The sequence below is a fragment of the Ursus maritimus genome, unplaced genomic scaffold (assembly GCF_017311325.1).
Source record: "Ursus maritimus isolate PB19 unplaced genomic scaffold, ASM1731132v1 scaffold_7, whole genome shotgun sequence".
Classification (NCBI taxonomy): Eukaryota; Metazoa; Chordata; class Mammalia; order Carnivora; family Ursidae; genus Ursus; species Ursus maritimus.
Window position 1 is genome coordinate 31,172,657 of NW_024426885.1, and position 24,468 is coordinate 31,197,124.

Below are 24,468 nucleotides of genomic sequence, written 5' to 3' on the forward strand. Positions count from 1 at the left end.
CATGGCTCGGGCAAGCAGTGTCAGGCTGCCCGAAGGAAACACACCTGTTCGTTGACTGCCATTGTCACACCCCTGTGCAATCGCTGCCGTTCTTAGCTTACCGTTGACTTGTTCTTCCATTTTGGATAATACTTGGTGTCCTTATGATCATTCTAGACACCTTTATGAGTGTGAGCATATGAGGCAGGAAAGAAGGGAAAGGGTGGCAGGTTTACCCTGGTTTGGCAGAGAAGTGGGCCTCTTCTCATCAACAACATTATTTTTATCCCTAGCAGTCCCGTTGCTCTGTTTTTGTGCTTTAGAAGAAGTCAGTTTGCGAGAGAAAACTTCTGCTTCCGGTAGTTTGATTCTCTTTTATATATCAAATATCTTGTATCATCTACTCATTTCAGCTGTAGATCTGGGAACTCTGCCATCCCCAAATGGGCGGCAGCCTTTTGTTTTGGTTTGGTTTTTTACCGAGCACCAGTTTCCTCTGCTCCCTCAACGGCTGCGCTTGGTTCTTGGCAGCAAATGTTTTCTGGAGCTTCGAAGTGCCTCCTTGGGAAAACTTGTTTTGAGTTTCTTGAATGACAAAAATCTTAGAAAATGTGCTTCTTGCCACTGAGGAGCAATCCGTAGCTATGGGTCCTTCATGCTAATAAATACAAGAAAACTCTGTATTTCAGTGATGACTTGGGGCTTCACCTTTGTCCACATGGTGAGAAAGGATGGAAAGAACAAGGAAGTTGATGGAAATGGCAGCGTATTTGTTCTAGTATTTACTCAGAGATATTAATTAAATCCCAGCTGTGCACAAGGTGGTGGCTGAAAGCATGGGTATCTGGCGTGGAGGGAAGAAAGTACGAGTACTTGCCTCAATGGAGAGTTTGAAAAGAGAGTTGGGATTTTATTGGCAAAGAATTGGCAGCTGTTTGACCAAAGGCAGAATGTGACAAAATGGTGCCTTAGGAAAAGGAATCAGGCAGTAATGAATGGATGAATGGAAGGGAAGAAATTTGTAGACATGGGGATAATCTAGGCACAAGGCAATGGACGACTGAACTGGGGTAGCCGAAGGAAGCCTGAACCGAGCCTGAAAGGAGAGCCACAGGAGCCGATGGCTGCGCCGTTGGCCACTGGACGGGGTAACCGGGGTCGGTAATGGCCCCTGGACACCTGGCGAGAAGTCCACCAGTACTGCCAGTCCCCGGATGATTTCCAGGCCTTTATCTCCAGCCCATTCCTCTCTCTTGAGTGCCAGGCCCATTTAGGTTCTTCTTACGGGTCTTACTCAAAATGCCTAAAGTAGAACTATAAGCCCACACTCCCCAGACTGCTCCTTCACCTCTTCCCCAGATCCTTTGAGTTGTCTCCTTGTCACTTGATGGTGTTTCTGAGGTAACTGATAACATCTCTGTCCCCTCTGCATGACACACCAGCAATAAGCACCGGGGAGGGGGAGGCAGGGCGCAGATAGGCGGCCAGGATGAATGTTAGCCAGCCGCAAAGTTCCAGAACATTTAGCCTTTGGCTTTTGTCAGCGGGCGCTGGCTCCACCATGCCAAGTGACCTGAGTCACTAGATGAGCTTTGATTCTTTAGCTCCTACCTTCGGGACACCTCTAATGTCATTGAGAGGTTTCATGCTATCATCACATTATGATCATGGGGTAGCAATCACCGTTGTCTGTGTCAGGCTTCATGAAGGGCTTCAACAGCCATCCTCATGCTCGCTCTTTAGAGTACCTGGAGGACATTCAAGCTGCCCCTCTTACAATCCCCCCACTGGCAGAATTTGAGGAAGAGGGGAAGGGGAGGCGCAGGAATGATGCATACAGAGGACGGAGCCCACCGTTCCCGGGTTGGAGGGATGTGCCAGGTCTCTGAGAGCGCTGAACGCCTGACTTGGCACCAGGAAGCTGGGAGGGCTTCTGAGCAGGACAGTGGCAGGAGCAAGTCAGGCCAGCAGGGAGTTGTAGAGCACCCGAGAGGGGCTCCTCAGGCATGTGGGACCCAGAGCTCTGACTCCAGCAGGTAGAGAGCTGATGAAAGTCGAAACTGGGGCCACTCATTCATTCATTCATTCACCAGTATTTATTGTCTGGCTACTCTGTTCCAGGAACTCTTCTACTCAATAAGAAAACAGAATGAATAAACCAGACTATCCCTGCTTTCATGGAATTTACTTCTATTAAAGAGAAACAGACAGTACATACAATTAACAATGAACTAGAGTAGGCTAGATGGTGGTAAGCGCTATGGAAAAAATGAATGGATGGGGAAGGAGGGGTTGGGATGGCAATTTTACCTAGGAGCATCAGAAGGCCTCACTGAGGAGGTGATATTTGGGCAAAGGCCTGAAAGAAACTAATAGCAATGGGGCTAGAGACGGGGTAAATGGGACAGGAGGAGGCAAAACAGGAAGGAACAACTTTGAAAACAAAGGATCCGGAGTAATTTAGACAGTGAATTGGAGGACAATAGGATCACAACCAAAACTGTAAATGGGTAGAATTAAACCAAATTTGAAATGTGTTTGGACTTTATGTTTGAAAAGAGTCAGTTGAAGAGTTCAGTTATTCTTTACCAGAATTTATGGGGCCAATTCTATGCTGTAGCAGTGTTTGTAACTCTAGGGGTTTGAGATGGTCTTACGTCAGAGGAGAGGAGAAGCGGAGGCTGATGTTAGTAATATGCTTCAAATTCCTGGATGCTCCTTGTCCCTTAGGAATGGACTGTTGCATCCTCCTGCTGTAAACATTACCATGGTCACTCGCAGATGTCCCTGCCCTGGCTGCTTGCTGTGCTGCCTACAGCCCCCTTTCAGGATTGAGTCACATGTTTCCTCCCCTGCAGGGAGTGCTTCGAGCTGATGGCTCACTGCCAAAGGGAGCCACCTGGCCTAAGGGCAGAACCCTCCCCTCCCTGGGGAGACAGCCACATCCAGTTACTGGTGGCTGGGCGGGGGCGAGGGGGGGTGGGTTATGAAGGCCAGATCATCTTGTTTCAAGGGGTGACAACTCTGAAGTCGCCCCCCCTGCCCCAACCCCAGCTCCAGAGCATTCTGTGGGATCAGCTGAGGCCTGGGTTGTGTCTACACTGTGGAACAACTCTTCCCTCTACTTGGGTCTCTTCCTTTACCCCCAACAGACATTGATCCCACAGGCACCCCCGACAGGCTTCCTGCACACAAATCCTATTTCAGGATCAGCTTCCCACAAACTCGTCCTAAGAACGCACCTTTGACACCTAACCTATTTTGATTGTCTTCTACCTACCTTTCTTCAAGACAAGCTGTGCTTGTCTTCCTACTGAGGTTGTAACCTTCTTGAAGATCAGGAGACCACCCTTGACCTCTTTGTATACCCTAGGGAGCGTAGAACTCGTCCTTGTATAAAGGTGACCCTCCCTAATGATAGGCTTAGGAAGCTCTCTGCTTCCATCCAGAGAGGCCAGTGAGAACTGGTACACAGAGGAGAACAACTCCGGCCCACATGTGTTTGTGCCAAACCAATTCTCTAAAGCTGGTTTTGCTGGGGGTGCAGCTAAAACCCTTTTATTCCCTGCCAGGAAGTGAAAGTCTTTTATCACCACCTGGGAGGAAAAAGGGGTTCAACCGCTCAGGCTCAGTAGAAACAATCTCACATTGGTGAATAGGGTATGAAACTCAGTTCTGGATGCAACAACTTTGAGAAATTTATACCGAATGTGGGTTTCTCAAAGAGAATAATTTAGGGGGAGGGGAGCAGGCACTCACTTCTGCCGTGTTAATCTTTTTTCATGAAGGTTTGTGAGCAATTGTTTACTTTCTAAAAATAGCGAAATTTTATATTCAATGTTTTGATATTACGGAGACTACAGTTTAGCTTCTAGTTATTTGCTCAATGACGTGATTATATTTGACCAAAGTGTTTTAACTTGTATAAACTTGATGCTATTGTGTTGTAAAAGAACCCGGTTCCTTTCAAAAGTTTTCTCAAGTGGCAGGTTACTTAGTCTCAGAGGAAATAAACCTCTGTCTGAGCTCCATTTAAAAAGGCAGAAGAGGCGGGGCGCCTGGGTAGCGCAGTCGTTAAGCGTCTGCCTTCGGCTCGGCGTGATCCCGGCGTTCTGGGATCGAGCCCCACATCGGGCTCCTCCGCTGGGAGCCTGCTTCTTCCTCTCCCACTCCCCCTGCTGTGTTCCCTCTCTTGCTGGCTGTCTCTCTGTCACATAAATAAAATCTTAAAAAAAAAAAAAAAAAAGGCAGAAGAGGGTCCAGCCCAGAGAACCACAGTTGGAGTTTGCTTCAGACAGTTTGGGAGGAGGACATGGGGAGAGAACAGGGAGAGTTTCAGAAAAAATCCAAGAAAAGCCCTGCAGCTCTGAGAGGAAAACTCACTAAATTCTAGATGTTAGAGTCTCCTGGGATACGGGGGCGCGGTGAGTGTCTTAGTGAGTTTGGGCTGCTTATAGTAAAAATACCATAGGCTGGGCAGCTTAAAAAACAGAAATTAGTTTCTCACAGTTCTGGAGGCTAGCTAGAAAGTCCGAGATCAAGGTGCTGGCCAGTACAGTTCCTGGTGAAAACCCACATCCTGGGTTGCAGATGGCCACCTTCTCACATGGCAGAGAGATCTCATCTCTCTCTTTTTAAAAAAAAATTTTTATCATGTTATGTTAGTCACCATACAGTACATCATTAGTTTGTGATGTAGTGTTCCATGACTCATTGTTTGCGTATAACACCCAGTGCTCCATGCAATACGTGCCCTCCTTAATACCCATCACGGGGCTAACCCATCCCCCACTGAAACCCTCAGTTTGTTTCCCGGAGTCCATAGTCTCTCATGGTTCATCTCCCCCTCTGATTTCCCCCCTTCATGTTTCCTTCCCTTCTCTTAATGTCCACATATAAGTGAAACCATATGGTAATTGTCTTGCGATCTTGTCTCTAGTGTCTTCTTATAAGGGCACCAATCCCCTTCATGAGGGCTCCATCTACATGACCTAATGGCCTTCTAAAGGCCTAACCTCCAAATACCACCACAGTGGGGATTAGGGCTTCAGCATGTGAATTTTGGGGAGACACAAACATTCAGTCCACAACAGTGGGTAAAAACCAGAAGTAAAACCCAAAAAAAAACACCGTTTACTTGTTACATGCAAACATTGCTACATATTTGTTCTCTACTGAGAACTTTGGTTCACATCCCTGGCTACAGGGTAGAACTACCTGAGGTTTTATTGCTTTTCTTTTTTTAAAGATTTACTTATTAATTTAGAGGGGGGGGTGCAGAAGGAGGCAGAGTCGGCACTGAGTGCAGAGCCCAAGGCAGAGCTCGACCTCACAACCCTGAGATCATGACCTGAACCAAAACCAAGAGTCCAACACTTGACCGACTGCGCTACCCAGGCGCCCCGACCTATCTGAGTTTTTAAGTTATCAGGGACCTGGCTCCATCCCAGGCACATGGAGGCTGAATCTCAGAAGGTGGTGGTGAGGCTGAGCATCTGTGGTTTTTACCAAGCGCCACAGTGAGCCTCCTGTGCCGCCAAGGCTGGCGCAGCTGCTGGTTTAGAACTTCATTGCGGATGGCTGCCGTCGCTAACTCTACTTTGCCCTCCTTCGTAGGAACCTAAAATGATATGGAGACACAGACTCCTTTCTTACTCCCCTTTGATATTAGGATTTGCTAAATGAAATCACTACCTTTTGTTTTTCTTTTTTTTAATTAACATATAATGGTTTCAAAGGTACAGGTCTGTGATTCATCTGTTGCATAGAACACCCAGTGCTCATTCCATCAAGTGCCCTCCCCAATGTCCATCACCCAGTTACCGCATCCCTCCACCTCCCCTCCCCTCCAGCAACCCTGTTTGTTTCCTATGATTAAGAGTCTCTTATGGTTTGTCTCCCTCTCTGATTTCATCTGTTTTACTTTTTCCTCTNNNCTTTCCCTATGATCCTCTGTTTTGTTTCTTAAATCCCACATATCACTGAGAGCATATGATAATTTTCTTTCTCTGACTGACTTATTCCACTTAGCATAATATCCTCTAGTTCCATCCATGTCGTTGCAAATGGCAAGATTTCATTTTTTAATGGCTGAGTAGTATTGCATTGTATATATATATACCACATCTTCTTTATCCATTCATCTGTCGATGGACATCTGGGCTCTTTCCATAGTTTGGTTATTGTGGACATTGCTGCTATAGGGTGGACATTGCACCAACGGGTGCAGGTGCCCCTTGGAATCACTATGTTTGTATCCTTTGGATAAACACCTAGTAGTACAATTGCTAGGTCATAAGGTAGTTCTATTTTTAACTTTTTGAGGAACCTCCATACTGTTTCTCCAGAGTGGCTGTACCAGCTTGCATTCCCACCAACAGTGTAAGAGGATTCCCTTTTCTCTGCATCCTCACCAACAATATCTGTTGTGAAGTCATTACTTTTAATGTTTTCCTCAAATTCCTTACAACTCAAACTTGCTCCATCCAGCACTTACCAGGCGGCATCAAGCAGGACTTTGGGAGAAAGCATTGTCATCCTTTGAGTCATAGCTCCATTTTGTCAGCATCACGTGAGATAGTGCTCCCTGATGCCACAAGGGCACATGGCCACATGCTTCTCCCATATATCCAGGCGCCATCTTGGGAGTAGTACATTTTCTGGAGTTATCCAAGTGAAAAGAGAGTTACTTAATGGGACAATTTAAATTGGACTGAAATGGCCAGATGGGACTAAATTTTAGTTCTTTTCCCACATTCCGGCAAGAAGAAAGAAAATCAGCTCTTCTATAGACAAAGTAACAAAGCTCACATTTTCTCTGTACACACAAGGTAAGTGATATTGCGTCCTGACACATGGGCTTATAAACCCTCTTGCATGTGCCCCTGTGTAGATACACATCCGCACACTATAAGACAAGCTAAGGCAAGGCAGGGTGAACAAGATCCTCCGAGACCAGGCCAGCAATGGGCAGCCCCTGGCTTGGTCTGGCGTTCTGGCGTCAGAGAAGGTAGTCTAGCTTCTTGGAGGCAAATCCTGACACACGTATGTGAAATGCTGCAAAATGAAACCTGTCCTTGGTGCTGTGCGCAAGCCAATTTGCTGGGAGCTCCCCCAGCTGTTCAGTGAGCTGACCAGACACCTCCGGGCTTCATTTCCCAGGCCCATGCCTGGAAGTTCTAGTTGTTTCCACTTGGTGTCAGTATTTTCTATCTTAGCAGGTCTCTGGGTAAAAATTAAGCAAAGTTCCTGTTGAAGAAAGTCTGGAGCATTTGGTTGTGAATAAATTACTTTACTTAAAAAAATGTTTCGTATGCGTCCCTGGTTTCGCAACTTTGGCAGTGCAGGAGGGTAACCGTGGTGCTTGGGAAAACCAAGGCTGCTCAGCCCTACCACCAGCCTCTGAGATTCCGCCGCCCTTTGCCTGCGATGGAGCCTGGTCCCTGATGTTTTAAAAACTCAGGTACTTGCTCTGCGTAGCCAGGGATCTGAACCAAAGTTCTCAGCAGAGAACAAATAGTTATGTAGCAGTGCACGCATGTAGCAAGCAAGCAAGTAGGGTTTTGGTTTTGCTTTTGTTTGTTGCCTATTGTTATGGACTGAATATTTGTATTTTCCTGAAACACACTCCTTCATTTCCTGCTTTGTAATTCTTTTCCTCTGTGCAGAGAAAGGGCAGCATCTTCTTTATCTGCCAAGGCCAGCGCAGGATTACCCCATTCATTCATTGGATCAACAAATTTTAAGGATCAGCATCACGTCACATGGGTCACTCCTTTTACGGAGCTTTTGGGATTGTGGATGGCATCATAAAGGCACAGAGGAAGGTGCTGGAGACAGTGGTTCTGTAGGGAAAGAGGGGGCTGCTGGCTTTGAGCCTGGCTTTGCCACTTAGCAGCTGTGTGGCCTTGGGCAAAAAACTTAACTTCGCTGAGCCACAGTCTCCTCATACATAAAACATGCATATTATACAATGTCTTCCAGTTTCCCATGAAAGTTAAGTGTTGCTTGTACTCACAGGTACTCACTGAATTTCTGTTTAGCACATAGGCAGGGGCGGCTCTGGCCTTGGACTCCTCCAGCTCTGGTGCTGAGAGACAGCAGGGGTTTGGAGCCAAGTCGAGGTTCACCATCCACCCTTGGTGACAGGTAATTGGCTGAAATCCTCCATATGTGCATTTACATTTTTATAGATCTTGCCCATCTGCAAATTGCTCTCCCTTGAGGATGTACTAATTTACACTTAGATTATACAACAGAGAGGTGGGAATGGACCCATTTCCTCATCCTCTTAACACCCAGTGTATTATCAGACTTTGGGATCTTTGCCATCGGACTTGCGGAAAAAGGTATTTTAGTGGAGTTTTTATTTGCATTGCCTTAATATGAGTGAGCTCGTGAAATTTTCCATCTCTTTAAGGTCTCTGTCTAATTCTGCCAACCATCCGTTTATATCTGGTGGCCATTTTTCCACTGGGTGTGTTGTGTTTTTCTTATGGATTTCTGGGGTTCAGTTATGTATTACAAAATTAGCCTTTTCCTGCATGTAGGTTGCAAATACTTGCCCATATTTGTCCTCTGACTTTTTATTTGGTTAATGGTGGTGCTTTTTAAACATACGGATTTTTTTTATGTAGCCAATATATTGATCTTCTCTGTCATAGCTTCTACATTTTGTGTTAGACTTGGAAGGCCCTTCATGTTCTCCTTTGGGGTTTTTTTTTTATGGTTTTATTTTCATGGTTACATCTTTAATCTGCTTGGAATTTATTTTTGTGTACAAAGTGGAGTATTGGATCTAAGTTTCTTTCCCCCAAGTAGCTTCCTAGTTGTCCTAGATTCTTTTATTAAATAATCCATATTTTCTCCACTGATTTGAAATCTACTTAAGTTTTGAAAGAAGGTCAGAGACTTCTAAATTTGGCAGCAGGAGGATATCCAAGCTGCAAGACTTTAGACTAGGCTTGTACTCTTTCTGAATTGTGACTCTCGTCATTTGGAAAAATGAAGAAATACAAGTGCATTGTTCTGAAAATGTAGTTCAACAATCAGCTGTGTGGGAGAGTAGAAAGAACACAGACTCCCAGGTCAGAAAACCTGACTTCACTTCTCCTGTTGAGTAATTGTGGGCCAGTCACTTAACTGCTCTGTGCCTCAGTTTTCTCCTCGTAAAATGGGTCTAGTAATAACATCCATGTCATACTATATTGTGAATTCAAGTGCATTAATATATGTGAAAGAGCTTTACAAACTACAATGGTCTGCGGGCACATTTGTTATTTGAAGTTTTACAAGTTGGTACAGCATTGCCAGTTAATTTAGGCAACACAATTCTAGATTTTTAAATTTATTAACTTTCTGGAAATCCTTCCAACTTCTTTGGAGATGGTTAGCTTCTTTCTCCTTGCTGGTGAGTGATGTGGGTCTGTCACTTTTGTGCTTATTAGTCTGTTTTCTGACAGCATCTGAGTAGAGGAAGGAAGAGAAGACTAGGAAGTTAGATCATCCATTGGTTTTTGAAGGAGAAGGAGGTGAATCAGCCTGGGGGGGGGGGGGGGGGGGGGGACTTGGTGGAGGGAGGGAAAACCAGAGGGAGAGTGAAGGAGTTTATTTGCAATCTTGTAAATATAATTATTCCCTAGAAAATGTTAAAACTTGCTGCTTTATCATTTAATTTGCAGCAAAGTTTTGTGGGTGGTACAGAATAAAGGCTGAGTGTCAGGTAGTACAGGGTTGGGTCAGAGTCCCTTGTCTTCCTAGTGTCCCCAACTTCCTCATCTCTGGAGCAGCGACACTCATAAATGCAAGCCTCATGCTCACGTGAGACTAGGTTGAAGATTGGAGTAGGCAATTGAGGAAAAAGTGTAAATATATGATGGTGGCTGTGTTTGCCCCCAGAGAATGCAATCTGCATTGTCTGCAACCAGTCCTGCTGGAGACAGGTGTGCCTGGAGTCCCAGCAATGACCCTTCCCTGCTCCTGGGGACAAATGCCCCTCCCCACTTTGAAGCCAGCAGAAGTCTGGGCAGAGGAAGATGCCACTGCTACCCTGACAAGTTTGCAAGAAAGGACATGGGACAGTGACTCCATTATCACAAGGGGAAGAGAGATTGCCCAGGAGGACAGGGGGTGGGAACACTGGATGGGGACTGGGTAGGGGTTGGGGGGGGTTGTAGTCCATGAGACCAGGAGCAGAAGAGCCAGGATAGGATGAAACTACCATTTGGGTAGCAGGTGTAGGGCACTTAATGAAGAAAAATGTGACTGTGATTGAAGTTGTTGCAACCAGAGAAACCTGTTCTTCAGAATGCACTCAGCTGTAAGCCTGGCTTCACCCGCCCTTGTGTTGATCAGTTACGGTGACGCGGTGGCAAAGGCGGACCCGTGGTTCCCAGCCCACAGAGCTCTTCCACATACCTTATTACAGATGCTTCCAGCCCCGGGGGAAGGGTGACTTCAACGTTCCTTCCATGCGCTCGCTTAGGCAGCACATATACTGAGACCGAACGATACAGAGAAGAGTAGCATGGCCCCTGCACAAGGATGACTCGCAGATTCGTAGTGTTCCATATTTTTGAGAACACAAATGCTGCAAGTCCCCAAGGACAAAATTCCTTCCATGTTTAGCACATTTTAAGTGTATTTTGTTACGTTCTATAAATGTGAGAACAGATCACCCAGAATACCTCACTCATCCGTTGGCCCAGGTGCTGTAACGAATCACAGTATTTTCTCTGTGTCAGTCATTGTAAATAAGTGAATTCTCTGGAGTGGACTGGAAACCACCACAGCATGTCTGCACTTTTTTGTGAGGTCACACGATTACATTTTCCCTGTGGATTTCTGGCTAATTCTGTACCAGCCTAGGGAACCGTGCCCATGTCTGTGCATGTGCACACTCATTCATGAAAACCCTCCAGCAGGGCCAGCGCCACAGGCATGTGTGTGGCTGTGTAGTCACCTAGAGCCCCACCCTCAGAAGAGCCCTCTGCTTGGCTCAATGTTCTGCTGTCACTATCTTGAAATTCGGAATAATTTTTGAACAAGGAGGCTCACATTTTCATTTTGCACTGGATCCCACAAAATATATAGTCAGTCCTGCTCACTAGGAAGTACTGGACTTTGTTCAGAAGGGCAAGTAAGTTTTTTTTTTTAATTTTTAATTTGGTAATTACCAGTATTTTTTTTTTAAATGCCTACCATTCAGAGAAAGGGGAACCTTCTTACACTGTTGGTGGGAATGCAAAATGGTGAAGCCACTCTGGAAAACAGTATGGAGTTTCTTCAAAAAGTTAAAAATATGACTACCTTATGACCAGCAATTGCACTACTAGATATATAACCAAAGGATACAAACATAGTGATTCCAAGGGACACATGCATCCCAAAGTTTATGGCAGCAATGCCCACAATAGTCAGACTATAGAAAGAGCCCAGATGTCCATCGACAGATGAATGAATAAAGAAAATGTGGTATATATATATACAATGGAATATTACTCAACCATCAAAAAGAATGAAATCTTGCTATTTGCAACGATGTGGATCGACTAGAGGGTATTATGCTTAGCAAAATAAGTCAGTCAGAGAAAGACAAATACCGTAAGATTTCACTCATATGTGGAATTTAAGAAACAAAGCAGATGAACATAGGGGAAGGGAAGGAAGAATAAAATAAAATAAAAACAGAGAGGGAGGCAAATCATTAAAGACTCTTAAGTATAGGGAACAAGCTGAGGGTTGCTGGAGGAGAGGTGGGTGGGGGATGGGGTAACTTGGTGATGGGCATTAAGGAGGACACTTGATGGTATGAGCACTGGGTGTTATATACAACTGATGAATCACTAAATTCTGCCTCTGAAACTAATAACACAGCATATGTTAATTTTTTTAAAAATGCCTACCATTCAGGGATATAGAAATTTACACGGCAATGTTTATAGGGAGAAAATGCTTCATCATGCCGGTGTATAGACAAAGGTATGACTCTTGAATAAACAGCAGTAAATAAATGGTTGTGAAAGAAAAAAAAAAGACATGGTTGGAATAACGTCTTCAGTTCAGGAGCATTAATTTCAACCACATCATCCCCTCTACTTAGAGGAAGTGAGAGAAAAATAAAGAGGCTGAACAGAGAAGGTCAAGGGTGTAGCAAAGAGCGGAAGCAAGGGTGGGAGAGTGAAATGAATCAAGTATTGAGCCCAAGAGTCTTCTTTCAATGCAAAAAAGCAATTTGCGTGGTCCCCCCTCTCTGATGCATGCATTATCTGATGCTTTTGACTTCTCAGGGAGACAGACTGTGTGCTCTCTTCACTGTGTGGTTTAGAAATTTTGGTGTGTCTGGACTTGCTTTGCAGTGGGCTAGCAACCTCATCTTGGCGATCTCTAGACTCAAAGTAAAACAGCTGTTCGTGGCTTTGACACCTCTCTCTCCATGTTTGCAGATGCCTTGCTGTTTTGCCTGAACCTGTAATAATAAAGTTAAAAAATAAGTTAGTCTTTTTTCTTATACTCTGCAAACACATACCTCTCTTCCTAAATTCTCAGCATTGCTATATTATATTTTTGGTCCCAGCCATTTCTTTCACCAAGTTTTCCCTTAAATGGATATGTGTTAGCCCAAGAGATGATTCTGTTGCTTTAAGAGGGAAAAAATGTCACACTTGGTTGGTCTGAAAATGTAGCACCTGGCCCCCATATTTAGAAATGTTCAGACACACACACACTTACCAGCCTTTCGCACTGAAGTGTGCAAAACATCACAGGAAGCTCATTGAGTTCAATCATTTATTGTAAGTTGGTTGTTTGGAACTTGAAAGCACTTTTTCCCATAGAAGCAAAGCTATTAATGGGGCTTTGGTCCCCAGGCTCGAAAGACTGTTGCAGAAATGTCTGCTGTGGAGATACAGTAGTTGAGCCAAAGAGAAAAGCTGAAGAAGTAAAGCTTGTTTCCTTTGTGCTTCCCTGGAAGAGGAACGGGTTTCCTGTAAGGAGGTGGTAGAGGCAGCTGGAGGCTTCCGAGGAGCCTGGAGGGCAAGTCAGTGGCCCAGACTCTTTGTAGATCCACTTTAAAGCCCGGGTGCTCTTCCTCCCCCGTGCAAGGGTGTCACTCCCATATGTGAGCTCTACTTTTGGCTCAGAACAGAAAGGAGAGCAAGAGAGAAGGGGAAATTTTCTTGAGGTATCTGGAGTTTTGGGAAACGGGCAAATGAAGCTGGGTGACCTTGTGGTGCCAGAGCTCATGTTGTTCCCTTGGAAGAGAAAGTCCCTCTGTGCTCCTCTTCACAAGCTTCCTATTTGTATGGAAGGCTCCAGCCCACAGGTCCTCTTCTCTGGGGAGCTGTCCCCATTTTCCTAACTCCACACTAGCTCTCAGTGCAGTGTGGATAGATAGATAGATAGATAGATAGATAGATAGATAGATATCTGTGAAAGCACACTTCACATCATTCATAATTATTTGTCTGTATGTCTCCCCCATTTGATTAGGAACCCTTTAAAGAAAAAATAATTTAAATTCATTTTTAAAAATCTCAGGAACCTACACAAGAATGTATGTCTCCTTTGTCTATATTGGAAGCAAACCATGAACAGTAAAAAATGAGACTGGGGAAGTTAGTGGGGACATCATCCACCACAGGGGAAGATTGGAGACTCTGGGGAAGAGGTCTCAGATCAGAACCTACTCATCTCTCCCCACTTACCAAGAGCTTCATTAGTCCAGAACCACTTGTCTCTTGTCCATGATGAATGGAAGAAGAAGACCTTGAGGTGGGTTGGGGACAGAGATACTAAGTGTAAGCTACTGCTTTACAAGCTATGGTGGCTATATTTGGAGGGTTCACTGGTAGCCCTTCTCCCTTCTTCCGACGACAGCCCCTGACTTTCATGTGGGGGTCATGGGTGGACCTCTGACCCAGCTCCAAGATGGAGAATGGGTACCACTTTCTCCCTGGTGTTGGCTCTAAGAATGCAGATGTAGCCAAAATATTCCACTTGGAGTGGACCTTGCACTTTTGAGGGTGGTGTCACCATCCCATTGTACTTGAACCTGAGGCTCGAGCAGCCAAAGTGATGATGTGTTGGTGAATGTTTAATAATTAGCTTTCAAACAAAAGCCCAAATAGCCCTGATTTGTAGCGTCTGCCAACTCCTGTGGTGTAAATACTTTGGCCATGGCTGCTTTCAAGCCCCAACAGTGTCACTGAACATGGAGTTGGGAAGAGATGTACGGTGGCAGACTGCTATGTTGTCTTCTCACCTTAGAGATAGATACCACAGGGGTGAGTAATCTCAAGAGCATAGCTATCAGCAAAATGTATTAAAATAGCCAGAAAGAGATGAGTTTTGAATATCGATTACCTCTGTTTTAAATATAACTTATTTAATTTATTTTTCAAATAATGGCTATATAAACAACAGGTTCACAACATTTCTGAGAATTTAATTGTCTTCCAAGAGCTGGTGTGACCTAGATCCTGCAACCCACTGAGCCAGAGCCACCTGGCCACCCTGAGTGTTACTACAGTATTGTTAGATGATTACATCGTTTCTAATTCTGCACTATTGTAAATAACTCTACACCCAGGACAAATTTCTAAACTTTTGTTTTATTCTTTTGAGCATAACATTTTAAGATTCAAATTGCCTTCTGGGATGTTTCTTTCAATTTGTAGCCCTGTTTGCCACAAGGGTACCCATTCAACAGTGCCTTTGACAAACGTGAAGCTGATCACTTCTTAAGAGCTGAACCAATTTGATAGGTTAAAAAGATGGTACTTACGGGGCGCCTGGGTGGCACAGCGGTTAAGCGTCTGCCTTCGGCTCAGGGCGTGATCCCGGCGTTCTGGGATCGAGCCCCACATCAGGCTCCTCCGCTATGAGCCTGCTTCTTCCTCTCCCACTCCCCCTGCTTGTGTTCCCTCTCTCGCTGGCTGTCTCTCTCTGTCAAATAAATAAATAAAATCTTTAAAAAAAAAAAAAAGATGGTACTTACACTTGCTTTAATTTGTTTCTTTGCTTTAGTGAGATTGTGAGCTTCCTTATCAGCTATTTCCACCTCTTGTTTTGTGAGTTAACCTTTTGTGCTCTCTGCTCACTTTTCTCTTAGGGGATTAGCCATTTACTTATTGATTTGAAAAATCTCTTTAGATAGTAATGCTGTAGAACATACATGAAGATTTCTTTATATAACGTGGCTTTCTATAAATATTTGTTACATTTTACATGAGGGGTCCTCTGACTTACAGAAGAGCAAAATGTTGAGGGGCGCCTGAGTGGCTTAGTGGGTGAAGCTTCTGCCTTCGGCTCAGGTCATGATCCCAGGGCCCTGGGACTGAGTCTCACATCAGGCTCCCTGCTCAGCAGAGAGCCTACTTCTCACTCTGCCTACCTCTCCCCCTGCTTGTGCTCTCTCTCTCTCTGTCAAATAAATAAAATCTAAAAAATAAATAAATAAATAAAAATAAAAGAGCAAAATGTTGAAATCACAGGAGAGAGGAAGTCATGCTGTGGGAGGATGATAGTGATGCGTTGAGTTTTCTCATTACAACTCTAAGACTGGCACATGCATGCTTGGGTGTTCCCAGTCTGTCAATCCTTGGTATGCCATTTCTTAAAAGGGAATTTGAATTCTTCCTTTCAGGTAACCTAAGGTTGGAGATGGGAAGATCCATTTAAGCCACTACACTTTGGGAACAAAATTATTAGGTTAAATAGAATAAATAAATAGAAAAGCACGTACGTTTTCTCATAAGCAATCTGATTCCTTGCTCTGATTCAACATGTCTTAACTACAGATATTGTTGTCTTTGCAAAACAGAACACTGTACATCAGTTGGGAGTAAGGAGATCTTCGTTCTTTCTGCTCTTGCTTTTTTTCTGGTTTTCTGGGGTCTTTCTCTAAAATGGACTTTTCTAAGTCAGTTCACCGTCTGGGTGATTCTTCTTGATTTCTTCATCTTAAGGTTGCTAGATAAAATACAGGACCTGATGCCATATTCGGGACGTGCTTTTACTAAAAAGTATCTGTTGGTTATCTACAATGATCTGGGCATCCTGTGTTTTTATTTGCTGAATCTAGTAACTCCCTCTCTAAGGCCTGTTCCAGACCTGACAAATTATGATTGAATGTAAGGCTGTGAAATATAAGCCAATCTCAAGGCACTTTGCAGTCTGGGTAATCTGGGTCCTGCACTGCAGTGGGATACCACTGTCCGGAGGAACCATCCCAGGGACAGCAGGAAAGGAAATGTTGAGGCATGGGGAGGCCAGGGCTCTGGGTGAAGACAGGGAAGACATACAACTGGGAGCAGAGCAACAATGTGCAAGAGAGTGTAGGACTGGCAACCGCTGATCTTTTTACTCTCTCCATCATTTTGCCTTTTCAAGAATGTCATCTAGTTGGAAGCATACAGGCTGTAGCCTTCACAGACTGGCTTCTTTCCCTTAAGGATTTCAGGGGCATTTCAGGTCCCTCCATGCTTTTTCATAGCTTGACATCATTTCAAAAATCCTCATGCATATGTTATTACTCTAAGTAAAAGGAGTGAGCGGAATTTGAGATTTCTTTGCAGTTATTTTCATTCTTGGAATATATTTTATTGAGGATGTACAGAGGACTGGGTTCAAGACTCAAGATAATCCTCTTCTCTGGGATATGTCACCACTTACATTCATTTGTTTCTGTTTATTTTCATAGGTAAGGTTTCCTTTTAAAAATGTTTGCTTTTAGGCTATGTCTAACCTAGTTTAAAAGTCAAAACTGCATAAAAAGATTCAGAGAATCTATATCCATCCTTATCTTCTGCTGTTTCCAGCTCCGTTTTGCCTCCTGTTGGTGATGATGTTCATTAGTGGCTGGTTTATCCTTCCCATGTTTATGTTTATTTTTGCAGTAGGTGTATGTATATAAACTTCCTCTATCTTCTTGTTAAGGAAAAAAAAAAAAAAGCAGCTGACACTGTCCAGACCTCGCGTATTCTACTACCAAATCCTGGAGCTCACACCTTTTTTGTACGGCTACACTGAACTCTGCTATAAAGGTGGACCAGAACTTATTCAGCCAGACCCACTGGTAGCCATTTAGGTTTCCCGATCTATCGCTGTTGCAAGTACAACTGTGATAACCGTGTGCAGATGTGGCGTGTGTGTGGGGACGTGCATGTGTGTTTCCACAGGGCAAGGCCCTAACGGTGAGCTGGCTGAGAAGGAAGGTCAGTTCATGAAGTTTGTTCAGTATGGCCAGCGCCCCTGCGTGAGGACTGTCACGTGCTGTCAGCAAAGGGTGCCTGTGTCCTCAGAGCACCCTATCATCACGCTTTTAGATTTTTGTCAGTCTACTACGTGGGCTATTTCTTCATCGTAGTGATTGTCTTTCTTTTCATGGGAGTGTGAGTGAGCCTCTTTTCTTCCCTTCAAAGACCTCTTGCTGTTCATGGTCATGGTTTTTGGCAGCCTTTTGTCTTGGTTTTTCTTTTTTCCATCTCAATTTTCAGGAGCTCTTTATCTATTAGGGATACATATCTCTATTATCTTCTGTACATAGTATTAATGTTAGTATTGTTTCTAGACATCTCTATATTTGTTATCTGTGTTGCATAATGCAGCACTTTACTCCCAATTTGTCCTTTGTCTTTTGATACTGCTTATGATGTTTTTTATGCCATGAAAAATTTCTTTATGTTTCTCTGGTTAAATTTATCCGTCTTTTCGTTTATTGTCTCTGGAGTCTAAGTCAGAGAGAAGGTTGTCAAATTTAACTATGTTTTCTTCATTCTTACACTTAACTCTCTGATACACTGGGAGTTGTTTTTGGTAAGTGGTTTGAGGTTTGAATTTAGTTTTATCTTTTGGCATCATATTGAATTTATATACTAATTGGAGCTAATGGACACCTTCATCATATTGAGTCATTCTACCCAAGAACATGAAACGTCTCCCCATCTGCTCAAGTCTGCTTTTGTTTTGAGCCCTGTAAATCCAGGTGGACTGCCTGGGTTGGAAGACTAGGAGCTAGTCAAGTTTCACTCTCTAAAAGATAACAGAAAATTATAATCAATCAGAGCATCTGCTACCAGGGACTTCTGGCCTCTGGGAGCTCAGCCCCTGGAGGATGTGAGCCTTACCTTGGCTCTCCACATCTCTGACACTCCCGTTCCTTGCACAGAACACTCTGCAACCCCACCCTCGCCTGTTCTCTGATTTCAACACGGCCCGACTGATGGGAACAACCTGGCCCCCTAATTGCCTCAGACTCTTCGTATCTGCCTCCCACCCTGTTCCTGGCTGGTGGCTGGGCTGTGTGACTGATGAGGAGAGAAGAGTGTTTGAAAAGCCCCAAAGGGATGCTCCCCTGCTGGGACGTAGTGAGGAATAAGATGGATCCTGAGGCAAGACTCAGTCACAGAAGGGCATGAATGACATTCGTACTTGGTTCTAGAAGAAAAGCCTCTGAAATCCTTAAGAAGAGTCATCAGCTGGGAATGTGGGCTGGGAACGAGAACGAGGGTGGACCTGGCTACCAAGAAGTCTTAGGAGGCCGAGCGGTAATCCGGGCGAGGGCCCAGGCTGGCATGAGGGCGGGGTGACCGTGCGCATACTACAAAGGAGAATCTGGTCAGCAGATTGGCTCTGACGGCTGGAGGCAAGGGAAGGGTGATGGCACGTGGCCCAGGAGTTGTCCATCCTGACAGCAGGCTACTGTAGTGTCCCTGCCAACCAGGGACTTGGACGATATGAGAAAGGCTGTTATGGTCCAAGCTAGTCTCCTAGTGAAACAGATGTTGCCCTCCAGGCCAATTTGACATACAGAACATCGAGATTACTGAATGGGTAAAATAGAGAGCAGATTTGTCTCACAGAAAGTGGAGCCTTGAGCTGCAAAGAGTCTGTGCCCATTTGCTCAAGTCACCTATGTGCTCTCTTCTTCCTTCTTTCTCCCTTCTTGACCCCACTCCCCACAAAGGAGGAAAACAGACTGTCAGCATGTACCACACTTCCTTTTCTCTCTTTGCCTTTTCTGGCCTCTTCTGCTATTTTTCCCCACTTGCTCTCTGTGCCAGGCTTCCTCCCTCAGCTTCCTCCCAAACCTGCCTCCATCTGGATCCTCCACAAGCACTGCCCAGTTAACCACACATTGGCCTGACCAGCAGCGACTTTGGCCTGCAATGTCACAAAGCTGCTAGGGCCACTGTTCTTACAGGACACCCACCCCACTCCACCCCACAAAAGAGGGCCAGTGCAAGAGAGGAAAAAAGACTGAATGGTTTGGGCATTAGGGGGCCTGGCTTGGGGAGCAGGAAGACCAGGTGGCCTTAGGTAAGTTATGTCACCTTTCTGAGGCTCAGACTTCACATCAGGAATGGGAATGGGAATGGTAGCCCCTCTCATAGTTGCTGTGAGGCTGACCATCGTGGGAGTAGATTATGGGTAGAACCACAGAACTGGGGCACCTGGGGAGGCTCAGTTGGTTAAGCGTCCAACTCTTGGTTTCGGCTCAGCTCATGATCTCAGGGTGGTGAGATCCAGCCCCGTGTCAGGCTCCATGCTTAGTGGGGAGTCAGCTTGAGATTCTCTCTCCTTCTCCCTCTGTCCCTCCCCTTGCTTGCATGCACACACTCTCTCTCTCTCTAAAATAAATAAATAAATCTTAAAAAAAAAAAAAAGAACCATACTGCATAGTGCCAACATTGCCGCTTGCGTACTTTGGCAGTGTGTCTAAACCACCTCTAGCAGGAGAAAAGCCATCAGCAGGTGGGTGGCAGAACAGAGTGGCTGAACTTTCAGTTCTGGTAAAGACTTGGACTACTTCCAAGGCTCTGTAAACTGCCACAACCACCTAGTCCCTCACTGGGAAGCAATCTAGTAAAGACCATCACAGGCTTCTCTTCTGGAAACTGTGAGGGTGTTTCCATTGGTGGAATCCAATTTCTGGGCACATGGGCCAGTGTCCAGATGTCATGTCGGAAGTAGCCTGAGTTCTCCTTAAACCCCCTTTCTGTTCTCTAAAGATGAGAAGTTGAGGTCAGGGAGACTAAGTGATTCACCCAAGGTCATGGATAAGTTGGTGCCTCTATGTCAGAGCAGGACCCTCAGCTGAATCAATGACCTCTCTTGTGATGGCAAAGCCCTGTGATTCTCAGCTTAGACTACAGAAACAGGCTTAAGTTTGAGTCCCAGCTCTTTCATGAATGAGAGGCAAAAATTTGAGCCAGTTACCTAATCTCTCTACAAATCAGTTTCTTCCCATGTGAAATGGGTGTCATCGTATGGAAACATGGAAAGCATTCAGTAGCCTATTGTTGTTTATTGTCATTCATAGATGCAGTGAAAGACCCAAGAGAAACCAGGGTTCATTGGGTCTCATCCCCAAGCTCCAGTATAGTGTGTCTTCTTGTTCTCAAGTCTCAGCATCTCACAGAGCTGAGACTTAGGCTGTCCTGGCTTTGCCCCATAATTCTAGACCATATCTTCTTTATTTATTTTTGTTAAATATTTAATACCTACAGTAGGTACCTATATACCTGCCACTCAACATAAGAAGTAGGACACCACCATTGCCTCTGAAGCCCTGTGTGCCCCTTCACTCCAACCCCCATCCCTGTGACCATTCACCTGAATCTTACATCTATCATTCCTTCCCTCTGTTTGACCATATAGATGTGTGTCTTAAATAATATATTAGTAGTTCCACATGTCTTTAGCCTTAATATAACTGGAATCATGATGTGTGGTCTTCTTTAACTTGCCTTTATTGCACAAATTATTTTTGTTATTTATCCATACTGACACAATTGTACTTCACTCATTGTCACTGTTGAATAGAACTCCATTGCGTCGATGTGCCAAAATTAATGTATTCTTTCTCCTGTTGATGGGCAATTGGGTTATTTCCAGTGTTTTTAAGCTTTCTATTAGAAAGGGTGCTTCCAAAACAATTCTTGCACATGACCTTGGTGTACATGGTATCTTCATACTGCTTTGTCATGTCTATGACCCAAATTACTTTGGTAACACCAAAGTGTTTCCAGAGTGATTGTGCCTACTTGAATTTTTATCAACAGTGTATAGAGTTCCAAATTTTCTCTAAGGTTGGGATTATCATTTCTCATCTGTCCATCTAGAGATTAATTTTCATGTCCACTGCGCTGTGTAAATTGAGACTGTTTATGATGGTACATTGTTCTCCATGTGCTGTGGAAGCCACATTGTGTGGCCTCATTCTTTCTACGAGTCCTGAGCTAAAGCTTGGTATCCTTGATCTCCAGGCTTGCACTGACTTTCTTGGGAAGTTGGTTACAGCTGCGGCAGCACGCTACACACCACGTGGAGCAAAATGTCCAGTCTGGAAAAGCAGACTCTCATTTTTATTATGTCAGACTAAATACAGTAAAAAAGAAGAAAGACAAGTGGCTGTAAAAAGAAAATGCGGAAGTGTAACTCCTGCCCCTGCTTTTTTTCTCTGGGGAAATAAGAAGTTGCCAGTCCAGGTGCGAAGCAGATTTGTTGGTTGAGAGAAAGATCAAGAGGCTGAGGGGGTGCACTTTACAGTAATTTAGAAGAAACAGGCTGGCTCTCATCATCCCAGTCAGTGAAGCTTGATTTTCTTGATCCTTGATGACATTGTAATAACCTTCACCCTTCCCGTCTACTGGTTTCTTTCAGTTAAGAACTATGGCAAGAGGGTGGGCGAGGCTCTAGAACTCCTTCGGGATGCGCTGCAAGATACCCAGTGTAGAAAATTGAGCTTCTTGTTTGGGGAAAATAAACAATTGGAAGAGGCAAGAGCTTGCATTTTTCTCATGAAAGATTGCTCCCTCACAGGTCTGGCCAACGTGGTGGCTTGGCCAAGCAGAAGGGCCCCACCCTTTAATAGCTCTGAGGACTCTGCTCCTGAACATCTGGTCGAACTAGAAATTCAGAGGCAGCACATGAATGTGAATAATCCAAATTTACCTAGAGAAATACAGAACTTCTGTTTGTACAAAGAAGAGATGCAGAGGGGAAGAAATCATCTACCACTTCCACGTCTGCCAGAGCCACTACTGCCCCCCCTTCCCCTTCTCCTCCTCACTCCCCCCCACCTCCTTCAGGTCTCTCCTTTTGTCTCCTCCTCACATCTCCCCCTCTGTATTCAGCCAGACCTGGGTCTCTAACAGGAGAGGTGACTTGGAGCCTCTACTGTGTCCTTTCTATGTATTCCTCAGACCCAAGAGAGGGCTGGTCACCTAAATAAATGTGGTAAGTGTGCACCTGCTTCACAAAGGCAAGCAGCGCTTTCTTGCTGGCCACAGGGACGTGTGCCCAGACGTGAAAGGAACTGTCCCTCTCATTTTCCTCCTCCCTGACCTTAAACTGCCTTCTGCTCTCTAAATGACAGTACAGAAATGCCATTTTCGTATCATGGTTCTTTAAGTGGAAAAGTTTATCCATGGATTTATGCAAATGAACAGAAAGTCCCCAAGAGACCTTCTGATGGAATTGATTATTCTGCTTTTCCTCAAGCCCAGGAAGCTACTGGGGACAGAATGACACCTGCTGAAAACAGGGACTATATGTGTTTGAGACAACAGGAAGTAGTGACCAGCCAGAAGCCAGTCCTGGTCTGGTTACAAATCTGGTTATAAAAGAAAGCAGCTGCAAAGAAATTTGCATGTCCAGTAGGTTTCACTATTAAAGTTTACACAACGTGGAGTAATCAGCCAAGCTGGCTGGCTACCCAGATCACATGATTATGTAGAAACATGAAACTTGACTATGTGCTCGAGCAAGTTTTACTTCTCCCTAGTGTAGGGTGTTTGCCAGCAGCCTGCACTCTCGGAAATCAGACTCAAGTGACTGGGACCCTTGAGATCAAAGGCTTACCATGCTTCTCCCTAGGAGGGCCAGGGACTGCTGACGTGACCACTGACGGTTATTTGTGGCTCTTATAATTAACAAAAAGAATGGACAAGCTTAATAAAATAACTGTCCCTGCCAGTCAGAAGTTGAGGTAAGATTTTCCCCATCCAATACTTCTCCTTCTTCTGCTGCTGCTTCTCCTTTTTTTTAAATGATCTTACTGCATCTGAGAAATCCTGAAATCCTGGAATACTTTGCTAGTTGTAAGGCAGTGGGTGGCAATTGCTATAAGGAAGTAGACTGAGTTTTTAAAGAAATATGTAGGAACAAGTGGGCTTATTCTAGCTGGCTTTTACCATTGAAAGATTAAGGTAGAAGATTCTGGAGAGACAGTTAAAAAAAAAAAAAAAAGCCAAGGGCTAAGATTCTGCTAAAGGTCGGCTTTCAGAGTCTGAATACAACAAACTAGTCTAAGGAAGGGTTTATCTCAACCATTTCATTGTGGGTCACTATCGAATGCTTAATGTTAAGGAATATTGTAACCATTTGTGTTCGTTGTGGTTGTACTATCTCTTATTTATTTTGTGGGTGTATATCACAAGTGCTTGGGGACGTGAGATCTGTTTTTCCAGTGTTCTTATGTCAGTATAACAATTATCTATAAAAGCTACTTAGAAAGATAAAACCAGAAGTGGCCCAAGGAACAAGAATCAAAAAACTCCTCTGAGCTACGGAAAAGACAATGTCCCAAATTTTGATTTTGAAGATCTTTTTGTCTCATTGTAACAGCATCATAGTTTCTGGAGACTGAAACTTTTAAATGTTCAATGAGTGTTTTACATTCCAACTACTGAAGTTCAAATGAACTTCAGTTTTTCATGGCTGATGTGACACGTGTAGCAAGTATGTTTTCGCAAACAATAAGGAGCCAGAGAATTAGAGCTCTTGAGGCAAAATGTGAGAGATATTAGTCTGAAATTGGCAGTGAGACTGCCCTTCACAGTGAGAATATGGATCTTACACCTGGTAGGTGCTTGGTAAATGGTGGTTTTGAAATGAACTGCTGATCTGGGACGGGTAGACTCTGTCGGCACAGTCAGCCATTTCAAGGGTGTCTTGGTGAATGCTGTGGTATGACCTGACCGACAGGCTACAAGAAGTTACCTCAGTCTTTCCCTTGGTCTCGAGTCGCTACTCCCTCCTGGATGGGGGGGGGGGGGGGGGGTGAGTCAATGAAACTAGTAAGTGACTGAATGAGTATAAGAAAGGAATTGGAGTAGCCGGAAAAGTTTTCATGGAGAAGATGTTTCAAGAGCTAGGTTTGAGAGGTGGGTAAGACGAAAGTAGTGTGAGAACTGGAGGAAGAGCAATGAGCTGGGAGGAAGGAAATAGAGAAACTGACACTTGGGGCTGGCCTTGAGTACAGTTCATTGGTGGGATGAGGAGGAGGGTGTTCTGTCCAATAGGGACTATGGAGCAGGGTATATGGGACCAGAAGGTCCTGATGAGGTAGGATGTGTAGGTTGGGGCCAGCTCACAAAGGACAGTGAGGGCTCTATCCATGGGACATTAGAGAATGGTTTACAGGGTTAGAGATGTCATGCCAGCAAGCTTACTAAAGGGTGACAGATGAACTAGAGGGGGAGGGAG

General features: G+C 44.5%; 1 protein-coding gene and 1 non-coding gene across 2 annotated transcripts in view; both read left to right on the top strand.

Annotated features, from left to right (window-relative positions):
- Window positions 1–24,468, top strand: part of BLNK (B cell linker) — a 104,262-nt gene that overhangs the window by 8,233 nt on the left and 71,561 nt on the right.
- Window positions 10,451–10,554, top strand: LOC121101367. The gene has a single exon (XR_005833361.1). It is a non-coding gene; the product is annotated as a U6 spliceosomal RNA (small nuclear RNA).